Below are 24,602 nucleotides of genomic sequence, written 5' to 3' on the forward strand. Positions count from 1 at the left end.
TCATTCCACACATCATTCCACACCTCTTTTCACACATCATTTCACACCTCTTTCCACACCTCATTCCACACATCATTCAACACATCATTCCACACATCGTTCCACACCTCATTCCACGCCTCATTCCACGAATCATTCCTCACATCATTCCACACATCATTCCAAATATCATCCCACTCTTCATTTCACACTTCATTCCAAACCTAATTTCACACATCATTCCACACATCATTACACATATCTTTCCACATATCGCTCCACACGTCATTCCACACATTATTCCACACATCATTCCACACATCTGTCCACATATACATCCCACACATCATTCCACACACCATTCCAAATATCATTCCTCAGCTCATGCCACACAACATTCCAGACATCATTCCAGACATCATTCGCTGCTCATTCCACACCTCATTCTAAACATCATTCCACACATCAGTCCACACATCATTTCACTCAACATTCCACCCATCATTCCACAATTTATTCCACACATAAACCCACACATCTTTCCACGCCTCATTCCACACAACATTCCACGTATCATTCCACACCTCATTCCACACCTCATTCCGCACATCATTACACACATCTATCCACACCTCATTCCACACATCATTCCACACATCATTTCACCCATCATTTTAAACCTCATTCCACAATTTGTTCCACACATCAATCCACACAATCTTCCACGCATCATTACAAGCATCATTACACGCATCATTCCACACTCATTCCACACGTCATTCCACACATCATTCGACGCATCATTTCACACATCATTCTACACATCATTCCACACCTCATTCTACACAACATTCCATACATCATTCCACACACCATTCCACACCTCAAACCACACATCATTCCACACATATTTCCACACGTCATTCCACACCTCTTTCCACACATCATTCCACTCATCATTCCAGAGCTCATGCTACACATCATTCCACACATCATTCCAAACCCATTTTCACACATCATTCCACACATCATTCCACACATCATTACAAACCTCATCCACACATCATTCCACACATCATTCCAAACCTCTTTCCACACATAATGCAAAACTCATTCCACACATCATTCCAAACATCATTCCACATATCATTCCACATATCATTTAACACTTCGTTCCAGACATCATTCCACACCTCATTCCACACATCATTCAAAACCTCATTCCACACATCATTCCCCGCATCATTCCACACACCATTCCACACATCATTCCACGCATCATTCCACAACTCATTCTACCCGTCATTCCACACATCATTCCACAAATCATTCCAAACATCATTCAAAACATCATTCCATACACCATTCTACACATCATTCCACACCACATTCCATACATCATTCCACAGATCATTCCACACATCATTCCACCCACCATTCCACACATCATTCCACACATCATTCCAAACCAAATTCTACACATCATTCCACGCATCATTCCACACTTCATTCCACACCTCATGCCACACATCATTCCACACATCGTTCCACACCTCATTCCACGCCTCATTCCACGAATCATTCCTCACATCATTCCACACATCATTCCAAATATCATCCCACTCTTCCTTTCACACTTCATTCCAAACCTAATTTCACACATCATTCCACACATCATTCCACATATCTTTCCACATATCGTTCCACACGTCATTCCACACATTATTCCACACATCATTCCACACATCTGTCCACATATACATCCCACACATCATTCCACACATCATTCCAAATATCATTCCTCAGCTCATGCCACACAACATTCCAGACATCATTCCAGACATCATTCACTGCTCATTCCACACCTCATTCTAAACATCATTCCACACATCAGTCCACACATCATTACACTCAACATTCCACCCATCATTCCACAATTTATTCCACACATAAACCCACACATCTTTCCACGCCTCATTCCACACATCATTCCACGTATCATTCCACACCTCATTCCACACCTCATTCCGCACATCATTACACACATCCATCCACACCTCATTCCACACATCATTCCACACATCATTTCACCCATCATTTTAAACCTCATTCCACAATTTGTTCCACACATCAATCCACACAATCTTCCACGCATCATTACAAGCATCATTACACGCATCATTCCACACTCATTCCACACGTCATTCCACACATCATTTCACGCATCATTTCACACATCATTCTACACATCATTCCACACCTCATTCTACACAACATTCCATACATCATTCCACACACCATTCCACACCTCAAACCACACATCATTCCACACATATTTCCACACGTCATTCCACACCTCTTTCCACACATCATTCCACCCATCATTCCAGAGCTCATGCTACACATCATTCCACACATCATTCCAAACCCATTTTCACACATCATTCCACACATCATTCCACACATCATTACAAACCTCATCCACACATCATTCCAAACCCATTTTCACACATCATTCCACACATCATTCCACACATCATTACAAACCTCATCCACACATCATTCCACACATCATTCCAAACCTCTTTCCACACATAATGCAAAACTCATTCCACACATCATTCCAAACATCATTCCACATATCATTCCACATATCATTTAACACTTCGTTCCAGACATCATTCCACACCTCATTCCACACATCATTCAAAACCTCATTCGACACATCATTCCCCGCATCATTCCACACATCATTCCACACATCATTCCACGCACCATTCCACACATCATTCCACACATCATTCCACGCTTGATTTCACACATCATTCGACACATCATTCCACACATCATTCCATACATCATTCCACACCGCATTCCACACCTCATTCCATACATCATTCCACACACCATTCCACACATCATTCCACACATCATTGCACACGTCTTTCGACACATCATTCCACACACCATTCCACACACCATTCCACACATCATTCCACACTCATTCCACACTTCAGTCCATACATCATTCCACACATCATTCCACCCACCATTCCATACCTCATTCTACACATCATTCCACACATCATACGAAACATCATTCCACACATCATTCCACACATCATTCCACACATCATTCCAGACATAATTTGACACATCATTCCAAACCAAATTCCACACATTATTACAAACCTCATTCCACACATCATTCCACACCTCTTTGCACACATCATTTCACACCTCTTTCCACACCTCATTCCACACATCATTCAACACATCATTCCACACATCGTTCCACACCTCATTCCACGCCTCATTCCACGAATCATTCCACACATCATTCCACACATCATTCCAAATATCATCCCACTCTTCATTTCACACTTCATTCCAATCCTAATTTCACACATCATTCCACACATCATTCCACATATCTTTCCACATATCGTTCCACACGTCATTCCACACATTATTCCACACATCATTCCACACATCTGTCCACATATACATCCCACACATCATTCCACACATCATTCCAAATATCATTCCTCAGCTCATGCCACACAACATTCCAGACATCATTCCAGACATCATTCACTCCTCATTCCACACCTCATTCTAAACATCATTCCACACATCAGTCCACACATCATTTCACTCAACATTCCACCCATCATTCCACAATTTATTCCACACATAAACCCACACATCTTTCCACGCCTCATTCCACACATCATTCCACGTATCATTCCACACCTCATTCCACACCTCATTCCGCACATCATTACACACATCTATCCACACCTCATTCCACACATCATTCCACACATCATTTCACCCATCATTTTAAACCTCATTCCACAATTTGTTCCACACATCAATCTACACAATCTTCCACGCATCATTACAAGCATCATTACACGCATCATTCCACACTCATTCCACACGTCATTCTACACAACATTCCATACATCATTCCACACACCATTCCACACCTCAAACCACACATCATTCCACACATATTTACACACGTCATTCCACACCTCTTTCCACACATCATTCCACCCATCATTCCAGAGCTCATGCTACACATCATTCCACACATCATTCCAAACCCATTTTCACAAATCATTCCACACATCATTCCACAAATCATTCCAAACCTCATCCACACATCATTCCACACATCATTCCACACATCATTCCACACATCATTCCACACATCTTTCCACACCTCATTCAACGCCTTATTACACGCATCATTCCACACATCATTCCATACATCATCCCACCTATCATTCCACATATCATACCACACATCATTCCACACCTCATTTCACACATCATTCCAAACATCATTCCACACGTCATTCCACACATCATTCCACACCTCATTTCACACATCATTCCACACATCATTGAACACATCATTCCACACATCATTCCGAACACCATTCCACACCTATTTCCACACATCATTCCACATCATTCCACACATCATTCCAAACATCATTGTACAACACATTCCACAACTCATTCCACAACTCATTTCATACCATAATGCACAAATCATTCCACACGTCATTTCACACATCGTTCCACACATCATTCCACACATCATTCCACACGTCATTGCACACAATATTCCACACATAATTCCAAACATAATTCCACACCTCATTCTACACATCATTCCAGACTTCATTCCAAACACCATTCCGCAACTCATTCCACAACTCATTCCTTACCTCATTTCATACCATATTGCATAATTCATTCCACACGTCATTTCACACATCATTTCACACATCATTCCACACAACATTCCACACATCATTCCAAACCTCATTCCACACATTATTCCAAACCTTATTCCACACATCATTCCACACCTCATTCGAAACTTCATTCAACACATCATTCCACACAACATTCCATACATCATTCAACACATCATTCCACACCACAAGACAAACCTCATTCCTCACATCATCCTGCATATCGTTCCATACCACACTCTTAACATCATTCCACAATTCATTCCACACATAAATCCACACATCATTCCACGCATCATTCCACGCACCATTCCACACATCATTTCACACATCATTCCACACATCATTCCACACCTCATTCCACACATGATTCCACACATCATTCCAAACCTAATTCTACACATCATTCCACGCATCATTCCACAGTTCATTGCACACCTCATGCCACACATAATTCCACACATCATTCCACACATCATTCCACGCATCATTACACAACTCATTCTACCCGTCATTCCACACATCATTCCACAAATCATTCCAAACATCATTCAACACAGCATTCCATACACCATTCCACACATCATTCCACACCACATTCCATACATCATTCCACAGATCATTCCACACATCATTCCACCCACCATTCCACACCTCATTCTATACATCATTCCAAACATCTTTCCAAACATCATTCCACACATCATTCCAAACATCATTCCATGCATCATTCCACACATCATTCCACACCTCATGCCACACATCATTCCACACAGCATTCCACACATCATTCCACATCATTCCACACGTCATTCCACCCATCATTCCTCACATCATTCCTCACACCATTCCACACATCATTCTACACATCATTACGCACATCATTCCAAACATCATTCCACACATCATTCAACACATCATTCCACACATCATTCTAGACATCATTCCAAACATCATTCCACACATCATTCCACACGTCATTCCACGCATCATTCCACACCTCATTCCACATCTCATTTCAGACATCTTTCCACACCTCATTGCACACATCATTCCACACCACATTCCACACCTCATTCCACACCTCATTCTACACATCATTCCACACATCATTCCACACATCTTTCCACACATCATTCCACACATCATTCCAAACATCATTCCACACCTCATTTTAAATCTCCTTCCACAAATTATTCCACACTTCAATCCACACAACCTTCCACGCATCATTACACGCATCATTTCACGCATCATTCCACACCTCATTCCACAGCGCATTCCAAACCTCATTCTACACATCATTCCTCACATCGTTTCACACCTCATTCCACACCTCAATTCACACATCATTCCACACGTCATTCCACACATCATTCCACACATCATTCCACACCTGATTCTACACATCATTCCACACATCATTCCAAACCTATTTTCACACATCATTCCACACATCATTCCACACATCATTCCAAACCTCATCCACAAATCATTCCACACTTCATTCCAAACCTCATTCCACACTTAATGCCAATACTCATTCCACACATCATTCCACACCTCTTTCCACACATAATTTCACACATCATTCCACACATCATTCCACACATCATTCCACACATCATTCCAAACATCATTCCACATATCATTCCACATATCATTTAACACTTCATTCCACAAATCATTCCACGCAAAATTCCACACCTCATTCCACTCATCATTCAAAACCTCATTCCACACAGCATTCCCCGCATCATTCCACACATCATTCCACACATCATTCCACGTTTCATTCCACAACTCATTCTACCCGTCATTCCACACATCATTCCTCACACCATTCCACACATCATTCTACACATCATTCCGCACATCATTCCAAACATCATTCCACACATCATTCCACACATCATTCCACACATCATTCTAGACATCATTCCAAACATCATTCCACACATCATTCCACACATCATTCCAAACCTCATCCACAAATCATTCCACACATCATTCCAAACCTCATTCCACACTTAATGCCAATACTCATTCCACACATCATTCCACACCTCTTTCCACACATAATTTCACACATCATTCCACACATCATTCCACACATCATTCCACACATCATTCCAAACATCATTCCACATATCATTGCACATATCATTTAACACTTCATTCCACAAATCATTCCACGCAAAATTCCACACCTCATTCCACTCATCATTCAAAACCTCATTCCACACAGCATTCCCCGCATCATTCCACACATCATTCCACACATCATTCCACGTTTCATTCCACAACTCATTCTACCCGTCATTCCACACATCATTCCTCACACCATTCCACACATCATTCTACACATCATTCCGCACATCATTCCAAACATCATTCCACACATCATTCCACACATCATTCCACACATCATTCTAGACATCATTCCAAACATCATTCCACACATCATTCCACACGTCATTCCACGCATCATTCCAAAACCTCATTCCACATCTCATTTCACACATCATTCCACACCTCATTGCACACATCATTCCACACCACATCCACACCTCATTCCACACCTCATTCTACACATCATTCCACACATCATTCCACACATCATTCCACATATCATTCCACACATTATTCCAAACATCATTCCACAGCTCATTTTAAATCTCATTCCACAAATTATTCCACACTTCAATCCACACAACCTTCCACGCATCATTACACGCATCATTTCACGCATCATTCCACACCTCATTCCACACCGCATTCCACACCTCATTCTACACATCATTCCTCACATCGTTTCACACCTCATTCCACACCTCATTTCACACCTCATTCCACACATCATTCCACAGCACATTGCACACCTCATTCACACATCATTCCACACATCATTCCACACCTGATTCTACACATCATTCCACACATCATTCCAAACCTATTTTCACACATCATTCCACACATCATTCCACACATCATTCCACACCTCATTCAACGCCTTATTACACGCATCATTCCACACATCATTCCATACATCATCCCACCTATCATTCCACATATCATACCACACATCATTCCACACATCATTTCACACATCATTCCAAACATCATTCCACACATCATTCCACACATCATTCCACAACTCATTCCAAACATCATTCCACACATCATTTCACACATCATTCCACACATCATTGAACACATCATTCCACACATCATTCCGCACACCATTCCACACCTATTTCCACACATCATTCCACATCATTCCACACATCATTCCAAACATCATTGTACAACACATTCCACAACTCATTCCACAACTCATTTCATACCATATTGCACAAATCATTCCACACGTCATTTCACACATCGTTCCACACATCATTCCACACATCATTCCACACGTCATTGCACACAATATTCCACACATAATTCCAAACATCATTCCACAGCACATTCAACAACTAATTCCACACCTCATTCCACACATAATTCCACACATCATTCCACACATCATTCCAAACCTCATTCTACAAATCATTCCACACATCATTCAAAACATCATTCCACACATCATTGTACAACACATTCCACAACTCATTCCACAACTCATTTCATACCATATTGCACAAATCATTCCACACGTCATTTCACACATCGTTCCACACATCATTCCACACATCATTCCACACGTCATTGCACACAATATTCCACACCTCATTCCTCACATCATTCCACACAACATTCCACATAAATTTCCACACCTCATTCCACACATAATTCCACACATCATTCCAAACATCATTCCACACGTCATTGCACACAATATTCCACACATAATTCCAAACATCATTCCACAGCACATTCAACAACTAATTCCACACCTCATTCCACACATAATTCCACACATCATTCCACACATCATTCCAAACCTCATTCTACAAATCATTCCACACATCATTCCAAACATCATTCCACACATCATTGTACAACACATTCCACAACTCATTCCACAACTCATTTCATACCATATTGCACAAATCATTCCACACGTCATTTCACACATCGTTCCACACATCATTCCACACATCATTCCACACGTCATTGCACACAATATTCCACACCTCATTCCTCACATCATTCCACACAACATTCAACATAAATTTCCACACCTCATTCCACACATAATTCCACACATCATTCCACACATCATTCCAAACCTCATTCTACAAATCATTCCACACATCATTCCAAACATCATTCCACACATCATTCCACTCATCATTCCACACATCATTCCAGACAACATTCCATACCTCATTGCACACATCATTGCACACTTCATTCCACACATGATTCCACATATCATTTCACACTTCATTCCACACATTATTCCACACATCATTCCACACATCATTCCACACATCATTCCAAACCTCATTCCACACATTATTCCAAACCTTATTCCACACATCATTCCACACCTCATTCGAAACTTCATTCCACACATCATTCCACACATCATTCCACACATCATACAACACATCATTCCATACATCATTCCACATATCATTTCACACTTCAATCCACACATTATTCCACACATCATTCCACACATCATTCCACACATCATTCCAAACCTCATTCCACACATTATTCCAAAACTTATTCCACACATCATTCCGCACATCATTCCACACCTCATTCCACACATAATTCCACACATCTTTGCACACATCATTCCACAACTCATTCCACAACTCATTCCACACGTCATTTCACACATCATTCCAGACATCATTTCACACATCATTCCACACATCCTTCCAAACGTCATTCCACATATCATTCCACACAACATTCCACACATCATTCCACATATCATTTCACACTTCATTCCACACATTATTCCACACATCATTTCACACATCATTCCACACATCATTCCACACATCATTCCACACATCATTCCACACATTATTCCAAACCTTATTCCACACATCATTCCACACCTCATTCGAAACTTCATTCAACACATCATTCCACACGACATTCCATACATCATTCAACACATCATTCCACACCACAAGCCAAACCTCATTCCTCACATCATCCTGCACATCATTCCATACCACACTCTTAACATCATTCCACAATTCATTCCAAACATCAATCCACACATCATTCCACGCTTCATTCCACGCACCATTCCACACATCATTTCACACATCATTGCACACATCATTCCACACCTCATTCCACACATCATTCCAAACCTAATTCTACACATCATTCCACGCATCATTCCACACTTCATTGCACACCTCATGCCACACATAATTCCACACATCATTCCACACATCATTCCACGCATCATTCCACAACTCATTCTACCCGTCATTCCACACATCATTCCACAAATCATTCCAAACATCATTTGACACATCATTCATTACACCATTCCACACATCATTCCACACCACATTCCATACATCATTCCACAGATCATTCCACACATCATTCCATCCACCATTCCACACGTCATTCTATACATCATTCCAAACATCATTCCAAACATCATTCCACACATCATTCCAAACATCATTCCATGCATCATTCCACACCTCATTCCACAACTCACTCCACACATAATTCCACACATCATTCCACACCTCATTCCACACATCATTCCACACATCATTCCAAACTTAATTCTGCACATCATTCCACGCATCATTCCACACTTCATTCCACACCTCATGCCACACATCATTCCACACAGCATTCCACACATCATTCCACATCATTCCACACGTCATTCCACCCATCATTGCTCACATCATTCCTCACACCATTCCACACATCATTCTACACATCATTCCGCACATCATTCCAAACATCATTCCACACATCATTCCACACATCATTCCAAACATCATTCTAGACATCATTCCCAACATCATTCCACACATCATTCCACACATCATTCCACGCATCATTCCACACCTCATTCCACATCTCATTTCACACATCATTCCACACCTCATTGCAAACATCATTCCACACCACATTCCACACCTCATTCCACACCTCATTCTACACATCATTCCACACATCATTCCACACATCATTCCACACATCATTCCACATATCATTCCAAACATCATTCCACACCTCATTTTAAATCTCATTCCACAAATTATTCCACACTTCAATCCACACAACCTTCCACGCATCATTACACGCATCATTTCACGCATCATTCCACACCTCATTGCACACCGCATTCCACACCTCATTCTACACATCATTCCTCACATCGTTTCACACCTCATTCCACACCTCATTTCACACCTCATTCTACACATCATTCCACAACACATTGCACACCTCATTCCACACATCATTCCACACATCATTCCACACATCATTCCACACATCATTCCACACCTGATTCTACACATCATTCCACATATCATTCCAAACCTATTTTCACACATCATTCCACACATCATTCCACACATCATTCCAAACCTCATCCACAAATCATTCCACACATCATTCCAAACCTCATTCCACACATAATGCCAATACTCATTCCACACATCATTCCACACCTCTTTCCACACATAATTTCACACATCATTCCACACATCATTCCACACATCATTTCATACATCATTCCAAACATCATTCCACATATCATTCCACATATCATTTAACACTTCATTCCACAAATCATTCCACGCAAAATTCCTCACCTCATTCCACTCATCATTCAAAACCTCATTCCACACATCATTCCCCGCATCATTCCACACATCATTTCACACATCATTCCACGTATCATTCCACAACTCATTCTACCCGTCATTCCACATATCATTCCTCACACCATTCCACACATCATTCTACACATCATTCCGCACATCATTCCAAACATCATTCCACACATCATTCCACACGTCATTCCACACATCATTCTAGACATCATTCCAAACATCATTCCACACATCATTCCACACGTCATTCCACGCATCATTCCACACCTCATTCCACATCTCATTTCACACATCATTCCACACCACATTCCACACCTCATTCCACACCTCATTCTACACATCATTCCACACATCATTCGACACATCATTCCACACATTATTCCACACATCATTCCAAACATCATTCCACACCACATTTTAAATCTCATTCCACAAATTATTCCACACTTCAATCCACACAACCTTCCACGCATCATTACACGCATCATTTCACGCATCATTCCACAACTCATTCCACACCGCATTCCACACCTCATTCTACACATCATTCCTCACATCGTTTCACACCTCATTCCACACCTCATTTCACACCTCATTCCGCACATCATTCCACAGCACATTGCACACCTCATCCCACACATCATTCCAAACATCATTCCACACATCATTCCACACATCATTCCACACCTGATTCTACACATCATTCCACACATCATTCCAAGCCTATTTTCACACATCATTCCACACATCATTCCACACATCATTCCAAACCTCATCCACAAATCATTCCACACATCATTCCAAACCTCATTCCACACATAATGCCAATACTCATTCCACACATCATTCCACACCTCTTTCCACACATAATTTCACACATCATTCCACACATCATTCCACACATCATTCCACACATCATTCCACACATCATTCCACACAACATTCCACCCATCATTCCTCACATCATTCCATACTTCATTCCACACCTCATTCCACAAATCATTCCACACATCATTCCAAACCTCATTCCACACATAATGCCAATACTCATTCCACACATCATTCCACACCTCTTTCCACACATAATTTCACACATCATTCCACACATCATTCCACACATCATTCCACACATCATTCCACACAACATTCCACCCATCATTCCTCACATCATTCCATGCATCATTCCACACCTCCTTCCACAACGCATTCCACACATCATTCCATACCTCATTCCACACATCATTCCACACATCATTCCAAACCTAATTCTACACATCATTCCTCACATCATTCCACACTTCATTCCACACCTCATTCCACACTTCATTCCACACCTCATTCCACACATCATTCCACACATCATTCCACACATCATTCCACACATCATTCCACACAACATTCCACCCATCATTCCTCACATCATTCCATACTTCATTCTACACCTCATTCCACACATCATTTCACACATCCTTCCACACATCATTCCACACCTCATTCCACACATCATTCCACACATCATTCCAAACCTAATTCTACACATCATTCCACGCATCATTCGACACTTCATTCCACACCTCATGCCACACATCATTCCAAACATCATTCCACACATCATTCCACACATCATTCCACACGTCATTCCACCCGTCATTCCTCACAAGATTCCTCACAACATTCCACACATCATTCTACACATCATTCCGCACATCATTCCAAACATCATTCCACACATCATTTCAACACATCATTCCAAACATAATTCCACACATCATTCCTCACGTCATTTCACGCATCATTCCACACCACATTCCACATCTCATTTCACACATCATTCCACGCCTCATTCTACACATTATTCCTCACATCATTTCACACATAATTCCACACCTCATTTCACACCTCATTCCAAACATCATTCCACACCACATTCCACACCTCATTCCACACCTCATTCTACACATCATTCCACACATCATTCCACACATCATTCCGCACCTCATTCCACACATCATTCCAAACATCATTCCGCACCTCATTTTAAATCTCATTCCACAAATTATTCCACACTTCAATCCACACAACCTTCCACGCATCATTACACGCATCATTTCACGCATCATTCCACACCTCATTCCACACCTCATTTCCCACCTCATTCTACACATCATTCGAGACTTTATTCCACACATCATTCCACACATCATTCCACACATCATTCCACACATCATTCCACACATCATTCCACAACTCATTCAACGCCTCATTACACGCATCATTCCACACATCATTCCATACTTCATCCCACCTATCATTCCACATATCATTCCACACATCATTCCACACCTCATTTCACACATCATTCCAAACATCATTCCACACATCATTCGACACATCATTCGACAACTCATTCCAAACATTATTCCACACATCATTTCACACATCATTCCACACATCATTGAACACATCATTCCACACATCATTCCGCACACCATTCCACACCTATTTCCACACATCATTCCACATCATTCCACACATCATTCCAAACATCATTGTACAACACATTCCACAACTCATTCCACAACTCATTTCATACCATTTTGCACAAATCATTCCACACTTCATTTCACACATCGTTCCACACATCATTCCACACATCATTCCACACATCATTCCAAACATCATTCCACACCTCATTTTAAATCTCATTCCACAAATTATTCCACACTTCAATCCACACAACCTTCCACGCATCATTACACGCATCATTTCACGCATCATTCCACACCTCATTCCACACCTCATTCCACACCTCATTCTACACATCATTCCTCACATCGTTTCACACCTCATTCCACACCTCATTTCACACCTCATTCCACACATCATTCCACAGCACATTGCACACCTCATTCCACACATCATTCCACACATCATTCCACACATCATTCCACACATCATTCCACACCTCATTCTACACATCATTCCACACATCATTCCAAACCTATTTTCACACATCATTCCACACATCATTCCACACATCATTCCAAACCTCATCCACAAATCATTCCACACATCATTCCAAACCTCATTCCGCACATAATGCCAATACTCATTCCACGTATCATTCCACAACTCATTCTAACCGTCATTCCACACATCATTCCACACACCATTCAAAACATCATTCAACACATCATTCCAAACTTCATTCCACACATTATTCCACAAATCATTCCACACATCATTCCACACATCATTCCACACCTCATTTTACAAATCATTCCACACACCATTCCACACATCATTCCACACCACATTCCAAACATCATTCCACACATCATTCCACACATCATTCCACACATCATTCCACTCACCATTCCACACCTCATTCCACACATCATTCCACACATAATTCCAAACATCATTCCATGCAACATTCTACACCTCCTTACACAACTCATTCCACACCTCATTCCACACATCATTCCACACCTAATTCTATACATCATTCCTCACATCATTCCACACTTCATTCCACACCTCATTCCACACTTCATTCCACACCTCATTCCACACATCATTCCACACATCATTCCACACATCATTCCACACATCATTCCACACAACATTTCACCCATCATTCCTCACATCATTCCACACTTCATTCCACACCTCATTCCACACATTATTTCACACATCCTTTCACACATCATTCCACACCTCATTCCACACGTCATTCCACACATCATCCAAACCTAATTCTACACATCATTCCACACATCATTCCACACATCATTCCAAACAACATTCCACCCATCATTCCTCACATCATTCCACACATCATTCCACACAACATTCCAAACATCATTCCACACATCACTCCACACATCATTCCACACATCATTCCACTCACCATTCCACACCTCATTCCACACATCATTCCACACATAATTCCAAACATCATTCCATGCATCATTCCACACCTCCTTCCACAACTCATTCCACACCTCATTCCACACATCATTCCACACCTCATTCCACACATCATTCCACACATCATTCCAAACCTAATTCTACACATCATTCCTCACATCATTCCACACTTCATTCCACACCTCATTCCACACTTCATTCCACACCTCATTCCACACATCATTCCACACATCATTCCACACATCATTCCACACATCATTCCACACAACATTCCAGCCATCATTCCTCACATCATTCCACACTTCATTCCACACCTCATTCCACACATCATTTCACACATCCTTCCACACATCCTTCCACACATCATTCCACACCTCATTCCACACATCATTCCACACATCATTCCAAACCTAATTCTACACATCATTCCACGCATCATTCGACACTTCATTCCACACCTCATGCCACACATCATTCCACACATCATTCCACACATCATTCCACACATCAATCCACACGTCATTCCACCCATCATTCCTCACAAGATTCCTCAGACCATTCCACACATCATTCTACACATCATTCCGCACATCATTCCAAACATCATTCCACACATCATTCCACACATCATTAAAGACATCATTCCAAACATCATTCCACACATCATTCCACACATCATTCCACGCATCATTCCACACCCATTTCCACATCTCATTTCACACATCATTCCACACGTCATTTCTCACGTTATTTCACACATCATTCCACACCTCATTTCACACCTCATTCCACACATCATTCCACACCACATTCCACACCTCATTCCACACCTCATTCTACACATCATTCCACACATCATTCCACACATCATTCCACACATCATTCCACACATCATTCCAAACATCATTCCGCACCTCATTTTAAATCTCATTCCACAAATTATTCCACACTTAAATCCACACAACCTTCCACGCATCATTACACGCATCATTTCACGCATCATTCCACACCTCATTCCACACCTCATTTGACACCTCATTCTACACATCATTCCTCACATCGTTTCACACATCATTCCACACCTCATTTCACACCTCATTCCACACATCATTCCACAGCACATTCCACACCTCATTCCACACCTCATTCTACACATCATTCGAGACTTTATTCCACACATCATTCCACACATCATTCCACACATCATTCCACACATCATTGCACACCTCATTCAACGCCTCATTACACGCATCATTCCACACATCATTCCATACATCATCCCACCTATCATTCCACATATCATACCACACATCATTCCACACCTCATTTCACACATCATTCCAAACATCATTCCACACATCATTCGACACATCATTCCACAACTCATTCCAAATATTATTCCACACATCATTTCACACGTCATTCCACACATCATTGAACACATCATTCCACACATCATTCCGCACACCATTCCACACCTATTTCCACACATCATTCCACATCATTCCACACATCATTCCAAACATCATTGTACAACACATTCCACAACTCATTTCATACCATTTTGCACAAATCATTCCACACTTCATTTCACACATCGTTCCACACGTCATTCCACACATCATTCCACACGTCATTGCACACAATATTCCACACATAATTCCAAACATCATTCCACAGCACATTCAACAACTAATTCCACACCTCATTCTACACATCATTCCAGAATTCATTCCCAACACCATTCCGCAACTCATTCCACAACTCATTCCACACCTCATTTCATACCATATTGCACAACTCATTCTACACGTCATTTCACACATCATTTCACACATAATTCCACACAACATTCCACACATCATTACAAACCTCATTCCACACCTCATTCCTCACATCATTCCACACAACATTCCACATATATTTCAACACCTCATTCCACACATCATTCCACTCATCATTCCACACATCATTCCAGACATCATTCCACACCTCATTGCACACATCATTGAACACATCATTCCACACATCATTCCACACCACATTCCACATCTTATTCCAAAAATCATTATACACATCAATCCACACATCATTCCACCCATCATTCCACACATCGTTCCACACATCATTCCACACATCATTCCACATAACATTTCACACATCATTCCACACATCATTCCACACATCATTCCACACATCATTCCACACATCATTAAAGACATCATTCCAAACATCATTCCACACATCATTCCACGCATCATTCCACACTTCATTCCACACCTCATGCCACACATCATTCCACACGTCATTCCACCCATCATTCCTCACAACATTCCTCACACCATTCCACACATCATTCTACACATCATTCCGCACATCATTCCAAACATCATTCCACACATCATTCCACACATCATTCCACGCATCATTCCACACCTCATTCCACATCTCATTTCACACATCATTCCACGCCTCATTCTACACATCATTCCTCACATCATTTCACACATCATTCCACACCTCATTCCACACCTCATGCCACACATCATTCCACGCGTCATTCCACCCATCATTCCACACAACATTCCTCACACCATTCCACACATCATTCTACACATCATTCCGCACATCATTCCAAACATCATTCCACACATCATTCCACACATCATTCCACACATCATTCCAGACATCATTCCAAACATCATTCCACACATCATTCCACACATCATTCCACGCATCATTCCACACCTCATTCCACATCTCATTTCACACGTTATTCCACGCCTCATTCCACACATCATTCCACACATCATTCCACACATCATTCCAGACATCATTCCAAACATCATTCCACACATCATTCCACACATCATTCCACACATCATTCCACACATCATTCCAGACTTCATTCCAAACATCATTACACACATCATTCTACACATCATTCTACACATCATTCCACACATCATTCCACACATCATTCCACACATCATTCCACACATCATTCCAAACATCATTCCAAACCTAATTTTAAATCTCATTCCACAAATTATACCACACTTCAATCCACACAACCTTCCACGCATCATCACACGCATCATTTCACGCATCATTCCACACCTCATTCCGAACCTCATTCCACACCTCATTCCACACCTCATTCCACACCTCATTCGAAACATCATTCCACAGCACATTCCACACCTCATTCCACACATCATTCCACACATCATTCCACACATCATTCCACACATCATTCCACACCTCATTCTACAAATCATTCCACACATCATTCCAAACCTATTTTCACACATCATTCCACACATCATTCCACGTATCATTCCACAAATCATTCCACCCGTCATTCCACACATCATTCCACACACCATTCCAAACATCATTCAGCACATCATTCCAAACCTCATTCCAAAAATTATTCCACAAATCATTCCACACATCATTCCAGACATCATTCCATACCTCATTCTACACATCATTCCACACACCATTCCACACATCATTCCACACCACATTCCAAACATCATACCACACATCATTCCACACATCATTTAACACATCATTCCACTCACCATTCCACACCTCATTCCACACATCATTCCAAACATAATTCCACGCATTATTCCACACATCATTCCACACAGCATTCCAGACATCATTCCACACATCAGTCCACACATAATTCCAAACATCATTCCATGCATCATTCCACACCCCCTTCCACAACTCATTCCACACCTCATTCCACACATCATTCCACACCTCATTCCACACATCATTCCACACATCATTCCAAACCTAATTCTACACATCATTCCTCACATCATTCCACACTTCATTCGACACATCATTCCACACATCATTCCGCACATCATTTCACACAACATTCCACCCATCATTCCTCACATCATTCCACATTTCATTCCACACATCATTCCACACATCATTTCACACATCCTTCCACACATCATTCCACCCACCATTCCACCCCTCATTCTACACATCATTCCACACATCATGCCAAACTTCATTCCACACATCATTCCACGCATCATTCCACACCTCATTCCACACCTCATTTCACACATCATTCCACACCTCATTCCACACATCATTCCACACATCATTCCACACATCATTCCACACATCATTCCACACAACATTCCAGCCATCATTCCTCACATCATTCCACACTTCATTCCACACCTCATTCCACACATCATTTCACACATCCTTCCACACATCCTTCCACACATCATTCCACACCTCATTCCACACATCATTCCACACATCATTCCAAACCTAATTCTACACATCATTCCACGCATCATTCGACACTTCATTCCACACCTCATGCCACACATCATTCCACACATCATTCCACACATCATTCCACACATCAATCCACACGTCATTCCACCCATCATTCCTCACAAGATTCCTCAGACCATTCCACACATCATTCTACACATCATTCCGCACATCATTCCAAACATCATTCCACACATCATTCCACACATCATTCCACACATCATTAAAGACATCATTCCAAACATCATTCCACACATCATTCCACACATCATTCCACGCATCATTCCACACCCATTTCCACATCTCATTTCACACATCATTCCACACGTCATTCCTCACGTTATTTCACACATCATTCCACACCTCATTTCACACCTCATTCCACACATCATTCCACACCACATTCCACACCTCATTCCACATCTCATTCTACACATCATTCCACACATCATTCCACACATCATTCCACACATCATTCCACACATCATTCCAAACATCATTCCGCACCTCATTTTAAATCTCATTCCACAAATTATTCCACACTTAAATCCACACAACCTTCCACGCATCATTACATGCATCATTTCACGCATCATTCCACACCTCATTCCACACCTCATTTCACACCTCATTCTACACATCATTCCTCACATCGTTTCACACATCATTACACACCTCATTTCACACCTCATTCCACACATCATTCCACAACACATTCCACACCTCATTCCACACCTCATTCTACACATCATTCGAGACTTTATTCCACACATCATTCCACACATCATTCCACACATCATTCCACACATCATTGCACACCTCATTCAACGCCTCATTACACGCATCATTCCACACATCATTCCATACATCATCCCACCTATCATTCCACATATCATACCACACATCATTCCACACCTCATTTCACACATCATTCCAAACATCATTCCACACATCATTCGACACATCATTCCACAACTCATTCCAAACATTATTCCACACATCATTTCACACGACATTCCACACATCATTGAACACATCATTCCACACATCATTCCGCACACCATTCCACACCTATTTCCACACATCATTCCACATCATTCCACACATCATTCCAAACATCATTGTACAACACATTCCACAACTCATTCCACAACTCATTTCATACCATTTTGCACAAATCATTCCACACTTCATTTCACACATCGTTCCACACGTCATTCCACACATCATTCCACACGTCATTGCACACAATATTCCACACATAATTCCAAACATCATTCCACAGCACATTCAACAACTAATTCCACACCTCATTCTACACATCATTCCAGACTTCATTCCCAACACCATTCCGCAACTCATTCCACAACTCATTCCACACCTCATTTCATACCATATTGCACAACTCATTCCACACGTCATTTCAAACATCATTTCACACATCATTCCACACAACATTCCACACATCATTACAAACCTCATTCCACACCTCATTCCTCACATCATTCCACACAACATTCCACATATATTTCCACACCTCATTCCACACATCATTCCACTCATCATTCCACACATCATTCCAGACATCATTCCACACCTCATTGCACACATCATTGCACACATCATTCCACACATCATTCCACACCACATTCCACATCTTATTCCAAAAATCATTATACACATCAATCCACACATCATTCCACCCATCATTCCAAACATCATTCCACACATTATTCCAAACCTTATTCCACACATCATTCCACACCTCATTCGAAAATTGTTTCCACACATCATTCCACACATCATTCCACACATCATTCCACACATCATACAACACATCATTCCGCAAATCATTCCACAACTTATTCCACAACTCATTCCACAAATAATTCCACACATCTTTCCACACATCATTCCACACATCATTTCACACATCATTCCAGACATAATTTCACACATCATTCCACACATCATTCCAAACGTCACTCCAAATATCATTCCACACAACATTCCACACATCATTCCACACATCATTCCACACATTATTCCACATCTCATTCCACAAATAATTCCACACATCTTTCCACACATCATTCCACAACTCATTCCACATCTCATTCCACACGTCATTCCACACAACATTCCATACATCATTCAACACATCATTCCACACATCATTCCATACCTCACTCTTAACCTCATTCCACAAATCATTGCACACATCAATCCACACATCATTCCACGCATCATTCCACGCACCATTCCACACATCAATCCACACATCATTCCACACATCATTCCACACCTCATTCCACACATCATTCCACACATCATTCCAAACCTAATTCTACACATCATTCCACGCATCGTTCCACACTTCATTCCACACCTCATGCCACACATAATTTCACACATCATTCCACGCATCATTCCACTACTCATTCTACCCGTCATTCCACACATCATTCCACAAATCATTCCAAACATCATTCAACAAATCATTCCATACATCATTCCACACATCATTCCACACCACATTCCATACATCATTCCACAGATCATTCCACACATCATTCCACCCACCATTCCACACCTCATTCTACACATCATTCCACACATCATTCCAAACATCATTCCACATATCATTCCAAACATTATTCCATGCATCATTCCACACCTCCTTCCACAACTCACTCCACACATAATTCCACACATCATTCCACACCTCATTCCACACATCATTACACACATCATTCCAAATCTAATTCTACACATCATTCCACGCATCATTCCACACTTCATTCCACACCTCATGCCACACATCATTCCACACATCATTCCAGCCATCATTCCTCACAACATTCCTCACACCATTCCACACATCATTCTACACATCATTCCGCACATCATTCCAAACATCATTCCACACATCATTCCACACATCATTCCACGCATCATTCCACACCTCATTCCACATCTCATTTCACACATCATTCCACGCCTCATTCTACACATCATTCCTCACATCATTTCACACATCATTCCACACCTCATTCAACACCTCATGCCACACATCATTCCACACGTCATTCCACCCAACATTCCTCACATCATTCCTCACACCATTCCACACATAATTCTACACATCATTCCGCACATCATTCCAAACATCATTCCACACATCATTCCACACATCATTCCACACATCATTCCAGACATCATTCGAAACATCATTCCACACATCATTCCACACATCATTCCACGCATCATTCCACACCTCATTCCACATCTCATTTCACACATCATTCCACGCCTCATTCCACATATCATTCTCACACATCATTCCACGCCTCATTCCACATATCATTCTCACACATCATTCCACACATCATTCCAGACATCATTCCAAAACATCATTCCACACATCATTCCACACATCATTCCACACATCATTCCACACATCATTCCAGACATCATTCCAAACATCATTCCACACATCATTCTACACATCATTCTACACATCATTCCACACATCATTCCACACATCATTCCACACATCATTCCACACATCATTCCAAACATCATTCCAAACCTCATTTTAAATCTCATTCCACAAATTATACCACACTTCAATCCACACAACCTTCCACGCATCATCACACGCATCATTTCACGCATCATTCCACACCTCATTCCACACCTCATTCCACACCTCATTCCACACCTCATTCCACACCTCATTCGAAACATCATTCCACAGCACATTCCACACCTCATTCCACACATCATTCCACACATCATTCCACACATCATTCCACACATCATTCCACACCTCATTCTACAAATCATTCCACACATCATTCCAAACCTATTTTCACACATCATTCCACACATCAATCCACGTATCATTCCACAAATCATTCTACCCGTCATTCCACACATCATTCCACACAACATTCCAAACATCATTCAGCACATCATTCCAAACCTCATTCCAAAAATTATTCCACAAATCATTCCACACATCATTCCACACATCATTCCATACCTCATTCTACACATCATTCCACTCACCATTCCACACCTCATTCCACACATCTTTCCAAACATAATTCCACGCATTATTCCACACATCATTCCACACAACATTCCAGACATCATTCCACACATCAGTCCACACATAATTCCAAACATCATTCCATGCATCATTCCACACCCCCTTCCACAACTCATTCCACACCTCATTCCACACATCATTCCACACCTCATTCCACACATCATTCCACACATCATTCCAAACCTAATTCTACACATCATTCCTCACATCATTCCACACTTCATTCGACACATCATTCCACACATCATTCCACACATCATTCCACACAACATTCCACACATCATTCCTCACATCATTCCACATTTCATTCCACACCTCATTCCACACATCATTTCACACATCCTTCCACACATCATTCCACCCACCATTCCACCCCTCATTCTACACATCATTCCACACATCATGCCAAACTTCATTCCACACATCATTCCACGCATCATTCCACACCTCATTCCACACCTCATTTCACACATCATTCCACACCTCATTTTACACATCATTCCTCACATGATTTCACACATCATTCCACACCTCATTTCACACCTCATTCCACACATCATTCCACAGCACATTCCACACCTCATTCCACACCTCATTCTACACATCATTCCAGACTTTATTCCACACATCATTCCACACATCATTCCACACATCATTTCACACATCATT

This window comes from Pristiophorus japonicus, unplaced genomic scaffold, assembly GCF_044704955.1.
Source record: "Pristiophorus japonicus isolate sPriJap1 unplaced genomic scaffold, sPriJap1.hap1 HAP1_SCAFFOLD_117, whole genome shotgun sequence".
In the NCBI taxonomy this organism is placed as follows: domain Eukaryota; kingdom Metazoa; phylum Chordata; class Chondrichthyes; family Pristiophoridae; genus Pristiophorus; species Pristiophorus japonicus.